Source organism: Thalassophryne amazonica, chromosome 13 (genome assembly GCF_902500255.1).
Source record: "Thalassophryne amazonica chromosome 13, fThaAma1.1, whole genome shotgun sequence".
NCBI lineage: Eukaryota > Metazoa > Chordata > Actinopteri > Batrachoidiformes > Batrachoididae > Thalassophryne > Thalassophryne amazonica.
In genome coordinates this window covers 8,614,491-8,632,717 of record NC_047115.1, presented here as the reverse complement: position 1 = coordinate 8,632,717, position 18,227 = coordinate 8,614,491, and positions in this window count along the sequence as shown.

The following is an 18,227-nucleotide window of genomic DNA, read 5'->3' as shown; positions in this document are numbered from 1 at the left end:
GGCGTAGATTCAACAAGGTGTGAAAACATTCCTCAGAGATGTTGGTCCATGTTCACAAGATTGCATCAAGCAGTCGCCCATTCAACCAGTCTGCCCATCTTACTCTGACATCAAGCCATTTTTGTGCACACATCTGCCACTCACTAGATAGCTTCTCTTTTTTGGATCATTCTCTGAAAACCCTAGAGGTGGTTGTGCACACAAGAGGACGAAGATGAGTTGGACTCAGACTCGGACCTGGATTCAGGGGAAAGTGATGCCGAATAGACATGAAAAATTTAAATATTTCTGATTTATAGACAGTAACTCTTACAGAGACAGTTGATAAATATAGTTAGAATTTTAGCCACAGGATATTTGAAGTAATTTGTGCTACATTATGGATTTACTGAGTCAAAGGGAAGGTGTTTAATGTCTAATAGAGGAAGTTCACAGATCAGGAGGAAATGAAAGCGGTGAGCTATTTAAAAACACTTTGGTTACCCTGCATGACTAATGGCATGGCATGGACTAATTAATAGATGAATTAATTGAGTGGCATGGCATGATGCATATCAGTATTGTATGATTCACTTAATAGACATGATACTTAAAAGAGTTAATACACGTACCACATTTATTTTAAGGAAATATTCAGATTTGTTTAATTGAGTGATTTGGTACTTTAAATATCATTAATGTATTTTTTTCTCGCCATTTCAGTTTGAATTTAAAGTTCTCGTGCACCATACACATGTACTTTCCAGGCATGTAAAAGGTTAATGTGAAATATGTTTTTTTTCAGGAAAGAGTATATCACTTTCATTGGATATTCCAAAATTTTCTTGAAAAATCATGCACAATTTCATGTTGCACACGTTTATCCCATTTTTAAGAATTTTGCTCTTATAGTGCAGGTTTTGTTTCGTGGAGGGTTAATATCCAGTTTTATGACCCAGAAAACATCATTTTTGAATTGAGCACCCCCAAAATACCCAATTATACCTATTTTCAGGTTGTTTGCTCATTTTTCCCCACAAACAATTTTTAGTGTTTTGCTCTTATATTGTACGTTTTGGGGCGTGAAGGGTTAATGTGCACATTTATGACCAAGAAAACATCATTTTTGAATTTAGCACCCCTAAATTACCTAGGAATAAGTGTTTTCAGGTTGTTCGCTCATATGTCAAACGAAACTTCATTTCTAAGCCTCTTCCAAGCTAAGCCCCCTGTCTTTTCTGGTGGTTTGTCTGTGCACTACAAGTATCTCATTGTATACGATGGGTTTTTTGGGGAGAAAATATCACACTGATGAAGCAGACATCTCAGAAAATCCTGTATCAAATATGATGCACTTAATGTGCAGGTAGTATTTCCAGAAAAATGGCATTCTTGTTGTGAAAGTGTAGGAACATGGACCCACAACAGGGGGCGCAAATGAACGAACAATGGAGTAAGTCAAATAACAACGCTTTACTGTTGTGAATGTGCACAACGAATACAACCAATCACGGAATTGGACACCAGTCAATTCACAAAAGTGTCGTGTGGGCAGGCTAGAAGATAGGAGACGCCTCTCCAAGGTAGGACCGGAACCACACGGCTTCCTCCGCCACAGGACCCCGGGAATACTGGAGCCGCCAAGTCCCGAACTCCCAGGTGGCCACTGCCTCCGCGTGTCGGACCTGGTACTGCTGGCGAGGAACACAGAACAGTTAGATGGGGGCGCGTATGCACCCAAGACTCCGAACAGCAGGGAAGTTACCTCCACCTCTCGTTGGAACAGTAATCCACAAACTAAGCACAAATCCAAAAGGATACACTCCGTCAGCTTTGATACGTTACCTCTCAGGTAGAAACGATATCTCGGCAATGAGGTGGAGATGCCGTCCTGCTGATATACCCCACGGATGATTGCTGTCAGCTGTCTCAGATGATGGGTGACAGCTGTCACCTGGGCTGCTCCTGTGAGGCGGCGGCGCCCTCTGGTGCCTGGAGCCCGCACTCCAGGCAGGGCGCCCACTGGTGGTGGTGGGCCAGCAGTACCTCCTCTTCAGCGGCCCACACAACAGGACCCCCCCCTCAACGGGCGCCTCCTGGCGCCCGACCGGGTTTGTCCGGGTGGCGACGGTAGAAGTCGGCCAGGAGGGCCGGGTCCAGGATGAAGCTCCTCTTCACCCAGGAGCGTTCTTCGGGACCGTACCCCTCCCAATCCACCAGATATTGAAAACCCCGGCCCATCCGTCGGACGTCCAACAGCCGGCGCACTGTCCAAGCCGGCTCACCATCGATGATCCGGGCAGGAGGTGGTGCTGGGCCGGGTGCACAGAGGGGCGAGGTGTGATGGGGCTTGATCTTTGACACATGAAATACTGGATGGATCCGCAGTGAGGCTTCGGCTTCCAGCCTCACTGATTGATGACCTTGAGAATCTTAAACGGACCTATGTATCTGTCTTGCAGTTTTGGGGAGGCCACTTGCAGTGGAATGTCCTTGGTGGACAACCACACTTCCTGCCCGGGGCGATACGTAGGGGCCGGGGTCCGCCGCCGGTCTGCATGGGTCTTCGCCCTCATCCGGGCCTTCAACAAAGCAGAACGGGTGGCACGCCACACCCGACGGCACTTCCGCAGGTGGGCCTGGACCGAGGGCACACCGACCTCTCCCTCAACCACCGGGAATAATGGGGGCTGATACCCCAAACACACCTCAAAGGGGGAGAGGCCGGTGGCTGATGACACTTGACTGTTGTGGGCGTACTCGATCCAGGCCAGATGAGTACTCCAGGCCGCCGGGTGCGCGGCTGTCACACAACGTAGTGTTTGCTCCATTTCTTGATTAGCCCGCTCTGCTTGCCCGTTGGTCTGGGGGTGATACCCGGATGAGAGACTGACCGTGGCCCCCAGTTCCCGGCAGAAGCTCCTCCAGACGTGCGAGGAGAACTGGGGACCGCGATCGGAGACGATGTCTGATGGTATCCCATGCAGGCGGACGACGTGGTGGACCAGGAGGTCCGCTGTCTCCTGGGCCGTTGGGAGCTTCGGGAGGGCCACGAAGTGGGCCGCCTTGGAGAATCGGTCCACTATCGTGAGGATGACGGTGTTTCCCTGGGACGGCGGGAGGCCCGTGACAAAATCCAGGCCGATGTGGGACCAGGGGCGATGAGGCACGGGCAGCGGCTGTAGCAGTCCTGGAGCCTTGCGATGGTCGGCCTTGCCCCTGGCGCAGGTGGTACAGGCCTGGATATATTCCCGGACGTCGGCCTCCAGGGACGCCCACCAGAAGCGCTGCCGGACAACTGCCACGGTTCTTCGCACCCCTGGATGACAGGAGAGCTTAGAGCCATGACAGAAGTCCAGGACTGCAGCCCGTGCCTCTGGTGGGACGTAAAGTCTGTTCTTCGGTCCAGTACCGGGGTCCGGGCTTCGTGCCAGGGCCTCCCGGACGGTTCTCTCTACGTCCCAGGTGAGGGTGGCCACGATAGTGGACTCCGGGATGATGGGTTCCGGTGGATCCGACAACTCCGTTTTGACCTCGTCTTCGTGTACCCGGGACAAGGCATCCGATTTCTGGTTCTTGGTCCCGGGCCGGTAGGTGATGCGGAAGTCAAACGGCCGAAGAACAGTGACCAGCGGGCTTGCCTGGGATTCAGCCGCTTGGCGGTCCTGATATATTCCAGGTTCCGGTGGTCAGTGAAAACCGTGAATGGCACGGACGTTCCCTCCAACAGGTGTCTCCACTCTTCAAGAGCCTCTTTCACCGCAAGGAGCTCTCGGTTGCCGACGTCATAGTTCCGTTCAGCCGGGGTCAACCTGCGGGAAAAATAGGCACACGGATGAAGGACCTTATCGGTCTTCCCGCTCTGGGAAAGCACAGCTCCTATCCCTGAGTCCGAGGCGTCCACTTCAACCACTAACTGGCGACTAGGATCGGGCTGCACCAGAACGGGTGCAGACGAGAAGCGCCGTTTCAACTCCTTAAACGCGGCTTCGCAACGACCCGACCAGGTGAAGGGGACTTTTGGTGAGGTCAGGGCTGTCAGGGGGCTAACAACCTGACTGTAGCCCTTAATGAACCTCCTGTAGAAATTCGCAAAGCCGAGGAACTGTTGCAGCTTCCTACAGCTTGTGGGTTGGGGCCAGTCTCTCACCGCCGCAACCTTGGCCGGATCAGGAGCGACGGAGTTGGGGGAGATGATGAACCCCAGGAAGGACAAAGAGGTGCGGTGAAACTCACACTTCTCGCCCTTAACAAACAGCCGGTTCTCCAACAACCGCTGCAGGACCTGACGTACATGTCGGACATGGGTCTCAGGATCCGGAGAAAAGATGAGTATGTCGTCTAGATATACAAAGACGAATCGGTGCAGGAAGTCCCGCAAGACATCATTAACTAATGCTTGGAACGTCGCGGGAGCGTTTGTAAGACCGAACGGCATGACCAGGTACTCAAAATGTCCTAACGGGGTGTTAAATGCCGTCTTCCACTCGTCTCCCTTCCGGATCCGAACCAGGTGATACGCATTCCTAAGATCAAGCTTGGTGAATATCTTGGCTCCATGCAGGGGCATGAACACCGAATCCAACAAGGGTATGGGGTATCGGTTACGAACCATGATTTTGTTCAGCCCCCTGTAATCAATGCATGGACGTAAGCCGCCATCCTTTTTCCCCACAAAAAAGAAACCCGCACCCATCGGGGAGGTGGAATTCCGGATCAACCCGGCAGCCAAAGAGTCCCGGATGTAGGTCTCCATTGATTCGCGTTCAGGTCGTGAGAGGTTGTACAGCCTACTGGACGGGAACTCAACGCCTGGAACCAAATCAATGGCACAATCATACGGGCGGTGCGGGGGAAGGGTGAGCGCCAGATCCTTGCGAAACACCTCCGCAAGGTCATGGTACTCCACCGGCACCGTCCCTAGATTGGGCGGGGCTCTGATCTCCTCCCTGGCCTGGGAACCGTGAGGAACCGAGGAACCTAAACATACCCGATGGCAGGTTTCGCTCCACTGAACCACTACCCCGGACGGCCAATCGATCCGGGGATTGTGTTTCAACATCCAGGGGAAACCTAAAATCACACGGGAGGTGGCCAGTGTTACTGGTGGTGTCTTGTGAGTGATTGGAGGGAGTAGGGAGCCATCTAGTGCCCGAACCTGTACAGGCGAGGTAAGCGCCACCAGAGGGAGCCCTATCTCCCTAGCCCATTTGCTATCTAGCAAATTCCCTTCTGAGCCCGTGTCCACCAGTGCTGGGGCCTTCAGGGTTAAATCCTCATAAAGGATTGTCACTGGGAGTCGTGTGGCGATGTGGGTGTGTCCCACGTGAATGTCTTGGCCCACCCCTAGCCCAGTTCCTAGGGGCGGGCGTTGGTGTTTAACCGCTCGGGGCAGTCTCTTAAATGATGCTCAATCAAGCCACAAACAAAACACGCCCCGCGGGCCAGCCTCCTTTGTGTAACCGGTGCCCTAAATGTTGCCCTACTCGTGTCCATAGCTTCGTCAGCGGGGGGGCTGTAACCGCACGGAGCGCAGGGGCCGTGGAGCGTGGGGAGGGCGGAACGCGGTCGGAACCGGAAGGGAGAGGGACGACGCGTGCCTGGCCACGCCCTTCGTCTCGTTCCCGACGGCGCTCTTCTAACCGATTGTCTAATCGTATGACAAGATCGATGAGCCCATCTAAATCCCGCGGTTCGTCCTTAGCCACCAGGTGCTCCTTGAGGACCAACGACAGTCCGTTTACGAAGGCGGCGCGGAGGGCAGCGCTATTCCAGCCGGACCTCGCAGCCGCGATGCGGAAGTCGACTGCATAGGCAGCTGCGCTCCGGCGCCCCTGTCTCATTGACAGCAGCACGGTTGAAGCGGTCTCTCCTCTATTAGGGTGATTGAACACTGTTCTGAGCTCCCTCACAAACCCATCATATGTCAGAAGGAGCCGTGAACTTGGCTCCCAGAGCGCTGTAGCCCAAGCGCGTGCCTCACCACGAAGCAGATTTATCACATAAGCTACTTTGCTAGCGTCGGTCGCATACATGACGGGACGCTGTGTGAAGACGAGCGAACACTGCATAAGAAAATCCGCGCACGTCTCCACACAGCCTCCGTACGGCTCTGGGGGGCTTATGTATGCTTCAGGGGAAGGTGGGAGGGGTCGTTGAACGACCAGTGGAACGTCGCTGTTACGCACAGGGTCGATGGGAGGGAGAGCCGCAGCGGCGCCCGGAGGGCGCGCTTCCACCTGCGCGGCGAGAGCCTCCACCCTGCGGTTCAGGAGGACGTTCTGCTCGGTCATCAAATCCAACCGAGTCGTGAAAACGGTGAGGATCCGCTGCAACTCACCGATTACCCCTCCTGCGGACGCCTGTGCGCCCTGTTCTTCCATTGGCCGTTCAACAGCCGGTTGACGCCCCTCGGGATCCATGACGCTGGCCGAGATATCCTGTTGTGAAAGTGTAGGAACACGGACCCACAACAGGGGGCGCAAATGAACGGACAATGGAGTAAGTCAAATAACAATGCTTTACTGTTGTGAATGTGCACAACGAATACAACCAATCACGGAATTGGACAACAGTCAATTCACAAAAGTGTCGTGTGGGCAGGCTCGAAGATAGGAGACGCCTCTCCAAGGTAGGACCGGAACCACACGGCTTCCTCCGCCACAGGACCCCGGGAATACTGGAGCCGCCAAGTCCCGAACTCCCAGGTGGCCACTGCCTCCGCGTGTCGGACCTGGTACTGCTGGCGAGGAACACAGAACAGTTAGATGGGGGCGCGTATGCACCCAAGACTCCGAACAGCAGGGAAGTTACCTCCACCTCTCGTTGGAACAGTAATCCACAAACTAAGCACAAATCCAAAAGGATACACTCCGTCAGCTTTGATACGTTACCTCTCAGGTAGAAACGATATCTCGGCAATGAGGTGGAGATGCCGTCCTGCTGATATACCCCACGGATGATTGCTGTCAGCTGTCTCAGATGATGGGTGACAGCTGTCACCTGGGCTGCTCCTGTGAGGCGGCGGCGCCCTCTGGTGCCTGGAGCCCGCACTCCAGGCAGGGCGCCCACTGGTGGTGGTGGGCCAGCAGTACCTCCTCTTCAGCGGCCCACACAACAATTCTGGCACATTTGTACCATTAATCAGAGGATACAAGAGTCAGATCTTTGTTCAGTAATGGGTCAAACGAAATTTCATATTTCTGTGGAATGCCCCATGGTCTATGTTGTTGGACTATTGATGTCTTGTGGATGTCGATAGGTTCAAATGACGAGTTTAGTCCACTGTATAGATTCTGTAACTCAAAACTGCCGACGGCCACAAACAAGGTCACATCAACCAACACAGAATTTAATGTTACTGTTAAATTACAATGTGTTCAAATGGTAACAGTCGTCTTATAACAGTGTAATGATCCATATGTCGTGGACTTTACTGGCATACAAGTATTTGCCATCAAAATGCAATCTAGAGAAGCACTTTTTAGAGTGTATAAATTATAATCATTCAATTCAACAAAATGTTATAAGCTCACTGTGGAATTGATTTGGAAAAATACCTCAGACAGTTTTGCCAAATGTGGAAAAAAAAAGAGAAAAGAAAAAAATTGGAACATTCATTTTTTGACACTTGTGTCCAACAGCAGACCAAGCAGCTTGATCCACACTTCCCTATTCTTGGCCCGGTCCTATAACTCTTCCTGGGGGATCCTGAGTCATTCCCAAGCCAGCTAGAAAATATAAACCCCCCAGTGTGTCCTCGGTCTTCCCCGGGCCTCCTCCCAGTTGGACATGCCTAGAAGACCTCCTGAATGAGGTCACCAGTGGAAATCCTCACCACATGCGCAACAGCCTCAGCTGGTTCCTTTTGATGTAAAGAAGCAGTGGCTCTACTCAGAGTCACTGATTGTTGAGCTTCTCACCCTGTCCAAGAGTGCAAGTCCAGATACCCAACGGAGGAATCTCATTTCCACTGCACTTCATTTCATTAGGTGAGGATAGGAGTGTGAATCGACTGATAAGTTGAGACTCTCACCTTCTGGCTTAGCTCCTTCTTCACCACGATGGTCCAGCACAGCATCTTTAAAAACATCAGATGCTGCCCCAGTCCATCCACACGTCTCATACACCAACGTACCCCCACAAACTAAAACTCCTCCACTTGTGGAAATAATTCTCCCCCGACCCAGAGAGGACAAGCCTTAAAACGACTTCATTTTTAAAACATTGTACATCCAGGTACAGAATATGGTTCCTTTGGAACAGAACTCCTGTGAATAAAACTGGACCTGGTTGACGTTACTGTTATTTAAATATTGAGTAGGAAGTCCAAGATCTCTGTGGCAGTCCAACATGCTCTGATGTTGGTCGCTGAGGTTCAAACCTCCCTGGGCCTGTAATCAGGATCATGCTTGTTTTCCAGGTGAGGCAAAGTTCACAGTCACAGTTTTACTCCAAATTGACATACTGACTTTTTAACATGGTTCCTCTTCAAGCACAGACTCAACCTTTGCACCAAGCATTAAGATAAATGGACTGCATTTATGTAGCGCTTTTCCATCTGAATCAGACGCTCAAAGCGCTTTACAATTATGCCTCACATTCACCCCGATGTCAAGGTGCTGCCATCAATGGCGCTCACTACACACCGAGAGCAATAGGGGATTAAAGGTCTTGCCCAAGGGCCCTTAGTGATTTTCCAGTCAGGTGGGGATTTGAACCCATGATCTTCTGGACTCAAGCCCAACACCTTAGCCACTAGACCATCACCTCCCCTCTTGCGTTGTGTTCCCCTCAATCAGTTAAACTGCTGCAGCCACAATGTGGCCGTTTATTCAAATCAAATTAAACATGAACAACACGTCCGCCGCCATGCTAACAAACGTGTGTTTAAACGGCCCGCGGATTGATTAGGTTTTGCAGGCAGGAAGCAGTGGGTGCTGAATTGTTGAAGCAATCAAGATGTTCAAAATCACACTTATGGAAATGCATAGAACACACACACACACACGGTTTGTTTCCAGGTAACAGCAGCAGACAATCTGGTGTTTCTACAAACTGTTTTTCAAAATGTGTCACAATCAGGGATGTTGTGAGAAAGTAAAAGCTGTGTAAACAAAACCTCCCACATCACTGATTGTGTGTGTGTGTGTGCACGTGCACACGCTGTGTTCCTCACCTTAAAATACATTTAACCATCTCATGTCCAACCTCCCATTTTTGTCATATTGGACATTTGAATGTTTTATCCTCATCCCATGCTTTTGCTCAGAAAACCTTCAGAGCAAAAATGTTCTCAAACTGGAAAATGGGATCATGACAGGACCCCCCCCCCCCACCACCACACATACACACACACACACGGGGAGAGTGAATACACTCCAGAGATACCCTGGAATTTATGTGATGAGCGATTATGGAGTCAGACGGGTTTTACTGGTGCTCCTGGCAGGCAGGAGGGTTTTTGAGATGCACCAGATCCTGATCCAGACAGATCCAAACCAATTATGATCATCGCCTGAACCAGTGAGACCGAGAGTCAGAACTGACTTCATTTCAGTAAAAAACTTCTTGCGTAATTTGTCTCTGTTCAATAACAATGGAAAGTTTTCATTTGTAGTTTAAAGCTTTTTGGGTATTGCTGTCTGAAATTCCAGTTTTGGTGCCACATCTGGGGAAAAAAAAAAAGATTCCAGATGATTAGAAGACACAGTTATCAAGAGAAGTTGATAGTTCCAATATAGCCACGATATGAGTGAGTGAGTCAAGAATCTTTTGACTTCAGTTCTTTGAGAGACAAATGTCGGTGATTTGAAACTTACTGTGTCTGTATAATATGTTGAGTCGACATGCAGGTTCCCTCCTGATCACTGAAGTTCAGATAAAAAAAAAAAAGATTTGTTAATCCATAAGCAGACAGCCACCTGGTGTCACTGGTCGAAACTACTGCTTTAGTGTCCTTTAGTGGTCAAATACATTTTGCAAAAACCTTCTGGAATGATGATGAAGTACTGATGTGGTATTATGCAATACATGGTGGTTCCATGTCTTCCTCCTGCCACCTCCTGTGACATTACAGATTCCAGAATGACAACACTGACATGGCAAAAACATTCCCGAAACATGCAGATGAGTCAAGACTGGTTTGGACTCGATGACAGTCAGGGCTTACAGTACGTACACACTTACGCAGTGATCCAGCATGAAGATGCTGAATCGTACCATAAACCTATAGGCCAAATTACTTCAGCGTGATTACACAAATCACACCCGAAAATGGCCACAGTGCCGGCAACGTGGCTGCTCAGCCACTCTTTATTCATTTACAGAAAAAGTAAATTTACTCATTAACCCGAGGTGGTCCTCTTCATTTGTGGCATCTTCTTCCTCTGGACCATATCAGACTACAAGCAGTTGTGAGAACCTCTGAGTATCTGTTATAACACTTTGGTCACAAACTAAAGTGTGAGCAATGTGAGGACATAGTCCCATATCAGCCCAGAGGTCTGTTGCTCAACTCCAGAGTTTGTGATATCGGATGGTCCAACAGGTTACTTCCTCAGCCAAAAGATGGTTCCCATTTACAGTTAGGTGTATTGAGACAATAAGTGTTACATCCAAGGACACATGCAGGTTGCACGACCAGGAATCAAACCCAGATCTGCCCAACTCCTTACCCACTAAGGTACCTGCTCTACGTGAGGGTTCAACTGTAAATCAAGAGACCTGAGAATGTCTCTGTTTCCACAGCAATCCAAAACGTCGGTATATCTACTGCCAGATCTTCTCCACAACACGATGAGATCATTGACTCATAGCAGAAACTCGATCCCGACCCGGAGGCAACAATTCAGCCGAGTATCAGATCTGAAACTGATTCTGAATCTAGTCCAAACTGCAAAAACTTCCCAGTGTGCACTGCAGGTCAGCATGTCTTTTTTTGCAGATGATGTTCAACAGTTGTTCACAATGATTACAAACAGAATCTTTATAGTCCCATCCAGCACACAGACCGTGTTGGACGTCTAACCGGGTATTACTTTCACTGCGGTCACACAAAGCTCCCAGAAGACACTGCGGGGGGGGGGGGGGGGGGGGGGGGTCAGATGGAATCTGGCCTCTGTGTTTCATCCCTGATTTGATCGACTCTTGTGAAGCTGAAGGTTTTCTACAGCCCGTCTTCAGAACTTGAAAGGCCTTTGAACTTCACATGAGGTCAGCGGTGCTGCTGCTGTCACTGCTGCCATTAGTGACCATGAAGAGATAAGTGCTGCTTTTTACTCTCGGCTCATTGTGTTTTCTTTTTTCTTCACATAAAAGACACTAAAAAGCAGCAAAAGCTCTAAGTGTGCTGCTGGCATCAGAGCGCGACTCGATACCTGCACATCAGCAGAAGTGACGTGCTTCCCTTTAATCATCATCTGAGATGCTCTTAAACCAGTTCTCGTTGGGGGGTGTTAATGTCCGGGACTCAATACCTGAACACACAAATTAGTTTACAGGAAGTGAAAGTGAACGCACCACGGTGCAGTTTGAAGTCGCACGACAAATTATCTGCTGCAGAAACCAAAACTAAAAACCTGTCACGAGTTCTCAGGCAAAACCACAGAAGAAAAAACAAACAAACCCTGAAATCTGTGGGTTTTTGTTTTTAAATAAAGAAAACATTTATAGTGATCACATGTATGAATATGAGGGTGATCTGGATCAAAATCTTGGTCCAGTGGAACAAAATGTACGATTGTAATTCAATTACTGGTAACAAATACAGACTAAAAGACAGACTTGATCATTAGCCTTGACAGGAGTTTGCACACTGACTGCTCTTTCATTTATTGTTATTATTGCATAAAATATTTCTTAATGTTTTGACTTTGGTCCCATATTGTCTGGATTTGCCCATGTTTACTTTTCAGTACCGGGTCTTATATTCAGGGACAGGGTGAGAATCTCAAATATCCAGGAGGGACTGAGTTTCTTCACCTCAAAAAGGAGCCGGTCTAGGTGGTTCAGGCATCTGGTGAGGATCCCCCATGGTTGTCTCCCTACGGAGGTCTTGCAGGTACATCCAGCTGGGAAGAAGCTCAAGGGAAGACCCAGGACACATTGGAGGGATTATATTTTCCAGACTTGGGATCCTCCAGGAAGAGTTAGAGGACTTGGCCGAGGACAGGGAAGAGTGGGTTGAGCTGCTTAGTCTGAATGAATATCTGGGTTTGGCCTGTAAAATGTGTCAGCAGATGAAATGAAAAATATCAAATTGATCAATTCTGGTTTTAATTTGTGATTGAAGGCAGAAATCAGCTTTCCAGAGACTAATCAGTTTTGGAACTTTTCGTGCCTCCCTTTCTTGCTCCCCCCCCCCCACTGGACTTCCTGTTTTGAAGTCCGTCCAGCTGAGCTGCGTCCTTGCATTGGGACGCCCCGATCAGACCTCAGTCTTTAACGCCTTTATGGGCAAATCGCGGTGAGTAATGTGAGGCTCCGCCTGAGGACGAGTCGGGGAGGGGGAGGATGTGGCGGAATTACAAAGCCTGTTGTCTTCCACCAAACCACAAACCAGTCAGTCATCCGCTGACTGTTAGGAATGTCACCCAGTCAATCCCAGCATGCACTGCTGGGTCAAGTGGCCTCTTTCATCCAGAGTGAAGGTGCTTTTAGCTCAGAGATGTAAAGAGAAGCTGCTGATGCATCACATCAGCGTGATGCTGTGACTGAACCCCGGAGACGACGCGGGCGCCCAGAGGAGGAGCATCTGAGGTCAAGGTGACCGGTTGGTTAGAACAATCAAACACTATGGTTTTGAAGACTGACTCGGCGTCAGCACCTTTCTTCAGTCTCACTTATTCCAGTTTATCTTTATTTTCATTAAGAACTGAAATAGTGCCGCTGGAGTCACCGACCCTGAGATCACCTGACCTGTGTAGTTTCTCTACGTACCTGCTGCAACCACAACTGATGGTGCTCAGGTTCAGCTGGCTGAGTGCACCTGAACCTAGTTTACCAGCAGCGGGGAGATCTGGGCCCAGTTTCAAAAAGCAGTCTAATCTTGTTTGGTGGAATAAACTCACTCAACTCATCTTTTAAACATTAGTCATTGCACAAAGCACTTAAAGTTCCATGTTACCTGACTAAAGTTTTTCGGCTGGTACAGAGGAGACTAATCTTATTTTATTTGACAAAACGTCAGTGTCTTGATGGAGCAGGAAGGAAGTGAGTGTTCTGGGACTGGAATGTTTACGGACTCTGAGGGCGGAAGCGCTTCCCCTCTGCTGCGGCGGACTCAGCCATGTTTGTAGCAGACAGAAAAACCCAGAAGTAAACAAAACTCATGCATTGGAGGTGTTTCTTGGCAACGGCACTCACAACACCACTATGACCATAAAAATAACTAAAGTCAACTAATGTAAAATGGCTAATCTAGAAGTTTAGCTGTTGATGTGAAATGGAGATTAGACAGATAATGAGCGACCAATCGTAGTCGACTAAGTTTAGTAGTCTAAAACATTAAACTGCTTTATGAAACCAGGCCCGGGTGATCTCCAGGAGCAGCACGGATCAGGAGCACACAAATTGTAACAGCTATCACTAAAAAAATAATTTTAAAAAAGAACATATCTACAGCACCACGATATCCAGAGGCGAAGAGTAACATTGAACTTTTGGTTATTTCAACATCAATCAAAATCTGGAGTAGATGTCAGATTCTGAGATCTGAAACTTTCTGTTGAAACCAGTGGTGGCACTAAAGGGGAGCTTGGGGGGGTTAAGCCCACCCAATAATGAGCCAAGCCCCCCTCAGCTCCCCCCAATAATTCTGCAAATAATGTGAATAGCGACTGACATTTGTGGATCTCAACTGCAGTTTTGCGCTGAGAATGTCTCAATATTGCGTAACTGCGCAAAGTGATGAATGTGTGTGTTCGGTGATCCACCAATGCTGAATCACCCTTCACAAACAGAATTTTCAGTTTTGCAAATAAACATTTATTTGTAAAAACCCACACACGTTACAAATCAGAAGTTTGTGTTTGCGGATCACAAAGTACGTGTACAAATCAAAGGATATTTGTAAATCACCCTCTGTGCATTTGCAAGTATTAATGAGACAAATTTAACTCCATACTCCAAAAATTTAGGTTTCCTAAATATTTATTACGACCACTCTTAAAACTTCACTTATCTTTATTTATACCTATGTGCAAGTTTACTGAACTTGCAGTCATTCTAAGTGATGTGTGTGTGCATTGATACCACATTTTAGAGGAGCACGGGTGACAAACACATACCTTGGTATTTATAAAGCAATTTACTATATATTGTTCATTTCAACAACATTTTGTGGAGCCCCTCCAACTTTTACCCCAGCCTCCCCTCAGCCCCCCCAACAAACATTTCCTGGCGCCGCCACTGGTTGAAACTGCTGACAAATTGAAGCAGACAGCAGCGGGATGTGATTTAGGGCCAGTCTCACCTCTCACCCAGTGATGACACAAGTTTTCTATCCATGTACAGCACATCCAGAAAATATTCACAACGCTTCACTTTTTCCACATTTTGTAATGTTACAGCCTTATTCCAGAATGGATGAAATTAATTTTTCCCCTGACAATTCTGCTGACAACAGCTCATAATGACAACATAGCGTTGCAATTTTTGCAAATTTATTAGAAATTAAAAAAAAAAACTAAGAAGTCACATGTACATGGGTGATTCTTTAACTACGGGCACTATTGGCCTTGTAAATGTAATTTCCACCACACCATTGCCTTACAATATAAAGCGCCTTGGGGCAACTGTTTGTTGTGATTTGGCGCTATATACATGTGCTCTGATGTCACTGTTTATCTCCATAGAAACTACCCAAACAATCTTTCATACAAACTGTTTAAAGGGACATTACAGTGTTGTGGTGGAAATTACAACAATAGTGTGGGACAACTACATTTTGTTAAAAAAATCACAACAGTTGTATGACATTGAATACCCCAATTATGTTTTGATTATTTTACTGATATTTTATTCAGAGATATTTTAAAACATTACAAAAAATGTTTCTTTACCATTCATTTTTACAACCCCTGGCAAAAATTATGGAATCACCGGCCTCGGAGGATGTTCATTCAGTTGTTTAATTTTGTAGAAAAAAAAGCAGATCACAGACATGACACAAAACTAAAGTCATTTCAAATGGCAACTTTCTGGCTTTAAGAAACACTATAAGAAATCAGGAAAAAAAAAAATTGTGGCAGTCAGTAATGGTTACTTTTTTAGACCAAGCAGAGGGAAAAAAATATGGAATCACTCAATTCTGAGGAAAAAATGACGGAATCATGAAAAACAAAAGAACGCTCCAACACATCACTAGTATTTTGTTGCACCACCTCTGGCTTTTATAACAGCTTGCAGTCTCTGAGGCATGGACTTAATGAGTGACAAACAGTACTCTTCATCAATCTGGCTCCAACTTTCTCTGATTGCTGTTGCCAGATCAGCTTTGCAGGTTGGAGCCTTGTCATGGACCATTTTCTTCAACTTCCAAAGATTTTCAATTGGATTAAGATCCGGACTATTTTCAGGCCATGACACTGACCCTATGTGTCTTTTTGCAAGGAATGTTTTCACAGTTTTTGCTCTATGGCAAGATGCATTATCATCTTGAAAAATGATTTCATCATCCCCAAACATCCTTTCAATTGATGGGAAATGAAAAGTGTCGAAAATATCAACGTAAACTTGTGCATTTATTGATGATGTAATGACAGCCATCTCCCCAGTGCCTTTACCTGACATGCAGCCCCATATCATCAATGACTGTGGAAATTTACATGGTTTTCTTCAGGCAGTCATCTTTATAAATCTCATTGGAACGGCACCAAACAAAAGTTCCAGCATCATCACCTTGCCCAATGCAGATTTGAGATTCATCACTGAATATGACTTTCATCCAGTCATCCACAGTCCACGATTGCTTTTCCTTAGCCCAGTGTAACCTTGTTTTTTTTCTGTTTAGGTGTTAATGATGGCTTTCGTTTAGCTTTTCTGTATGTAAATCCCATTTCCTTTAGGCGGTTTCTACAGTTCGGTCACAGACGTTGACTCGTTTCCTCCCATTCGTTCCTCATTTGTTTTGTTGTGCATTTTCCGATTTTTGAGACATATTGCTTTAAGTTTTCTGTCTTGACGCTTTGATGTCTTCCTTGGTCTACCAGTATGTTTGCCTTTAACAACCTTCCCATGTTGTTTGTATTTGGTCCAGAGTTTAGACACAGCTGATTGCGAACAACCAACATCTTTTGCAACATTGCGTGATGATTTACCCTCTTAAGAGTTTGATAATCCTCTCCTTTGTTTCAATTGACATCTCTCGTGTTGGAGCCATGATTCATGTCAGTCCACTTGGTGCAACAGCTCTCCAAGGTGTGATCACTCCTTTTTAGATGCAGACTAAGGAGCAGATCTGATTTGATGCAGGTGTTAGTTTTGGGGATGGAAATTTACAGGGTGATTCCATAATTTATTCCTCAGAATTGAGTGATTCCATATTTTTTTCCCTCTGCTTGGTCTAAAAAAGTAACCGTTACTGACTGCCACATTTTTTTTTTCCTGATTTCTTATAGTGTTTCTTAAAGCCAGAAAGTTGCCATTTGAAATGACTTTAGTTTTGTGTCATGTCTGTGATCTGCTTTTTTAATACAAAATTAAACAACTGAATGAACATCCTCCGAGGCCGGTGATTCCATAATTATTGCCAGGGGTTGTATCATTGAAGTTCAAAAGTCTGGGTGTGGGACAAGCACAAAACGGCAATATTTGCATATAATGATGCTGAAAAAAGGTGAAAAAGTCATCATAGACTACTAGAACAAATTTCTTAACACAATTTTCATTGTAAAGATAACTATAAAAGTGTGAAATTTCCCCTTTTTTCTGTTTTTCATACAATATGATCAAAGGACATAAGTGCCCGTAGTCTAAGAATCACCCACATAAGTATTCACAGCCTTTGCTCAATACTTTGTTGATGCACCTTTGGCAGCAATTACAGCATCAAGTCTTCTTGAATATGATGCCACAAGCTTGGTGCACCTATCTTTGGGCAGTTTGGTCCATTCCTCTTTGCAGCACCTCTCAAGCTCCATCAGGTTGGATGGGGAGCGTCGGTGCACAGACATTTTTAGATCTCTCCAGACATGTTCAATCAGATTCAGGTCTGGGCTCTGGCTGGGGCACTCAAGGACATTCACAGAGTTGTACTGAAGCCACTCCTGTGATATCTTGGCTGTGTACTTAGGGTGCATTATCCTGCTGAAAGATGAACCGTCTGAAGTCAAGGCACTCTGGAGAAGTTTTTCATCCAAGATGTCTCTGTACATTACTGCATTCAACTTTCCCTCAATCCTGACTAGTCTCCCAGTTCCTGCTGCTGATAAACATCTCCACAGCATGATGCTGCCACCACCATGCTTCACTGTAGGGATGGTGCTTGGTTTCCTCCAAACATGACACCTGACATTCACACCAAAGAATTCAATCTTTGTCTCGTTAGAGCAGAGAATTTTGTTTCTCCTGGTCTGAGAGTCCTTCAGGTGCATTTTGTCAAACTCCAGGTGGGCTGCCATGTGCCTTTTACTAAAGAGTGGCTTCCGTCTGGTCACTCAACCGTACAGGCCTGATTGGTGGATTCCCGCAGAGATGGTTGTCCTTCTGGAAGGTTCTCCTCCACAGAGGAATGCTGGAGCTCTGACAGAGTGACCACCAGGTTCTTGGTCACCTGCCTGACTAAGGCCCTTCTCCCTGATCTCTCAGTTTAGATGGGCGGCCAGCTCTGGGAAGAGTCCTGGTGGATCTGAACTTCTTCCATTTACTGATAATGGAGGCCACTGTGCTGTTTATGTTCCCTTCCCCAGATTTGTGCCTCCAGACAATCCTGTCTCAGAGGTCTACAGACCTTTGACTTCATGCTTGGTTTGTGCTCTGATTGTCAACTGTGGGACCTTATATGTTGACAGGTGTGTGTCTTTCCAAATCATGTCCATTCAAATGAATTTACCCCAGGTGGACTCCAATTATGCTGTAGAAAAATCTCAAGGATAATCAGTTGAAGTTGAAGCTTCATGGAAAAGGCTGTGAATACTTATGTACATACGATTTCTTAGTTTTTAATTTCTAATAAATATGCAAAAATTTCAGTACTTTTTTATGCAGTCATTATGGCGTGTTGTGAGTAGAATTTTGAGGGAAATAAA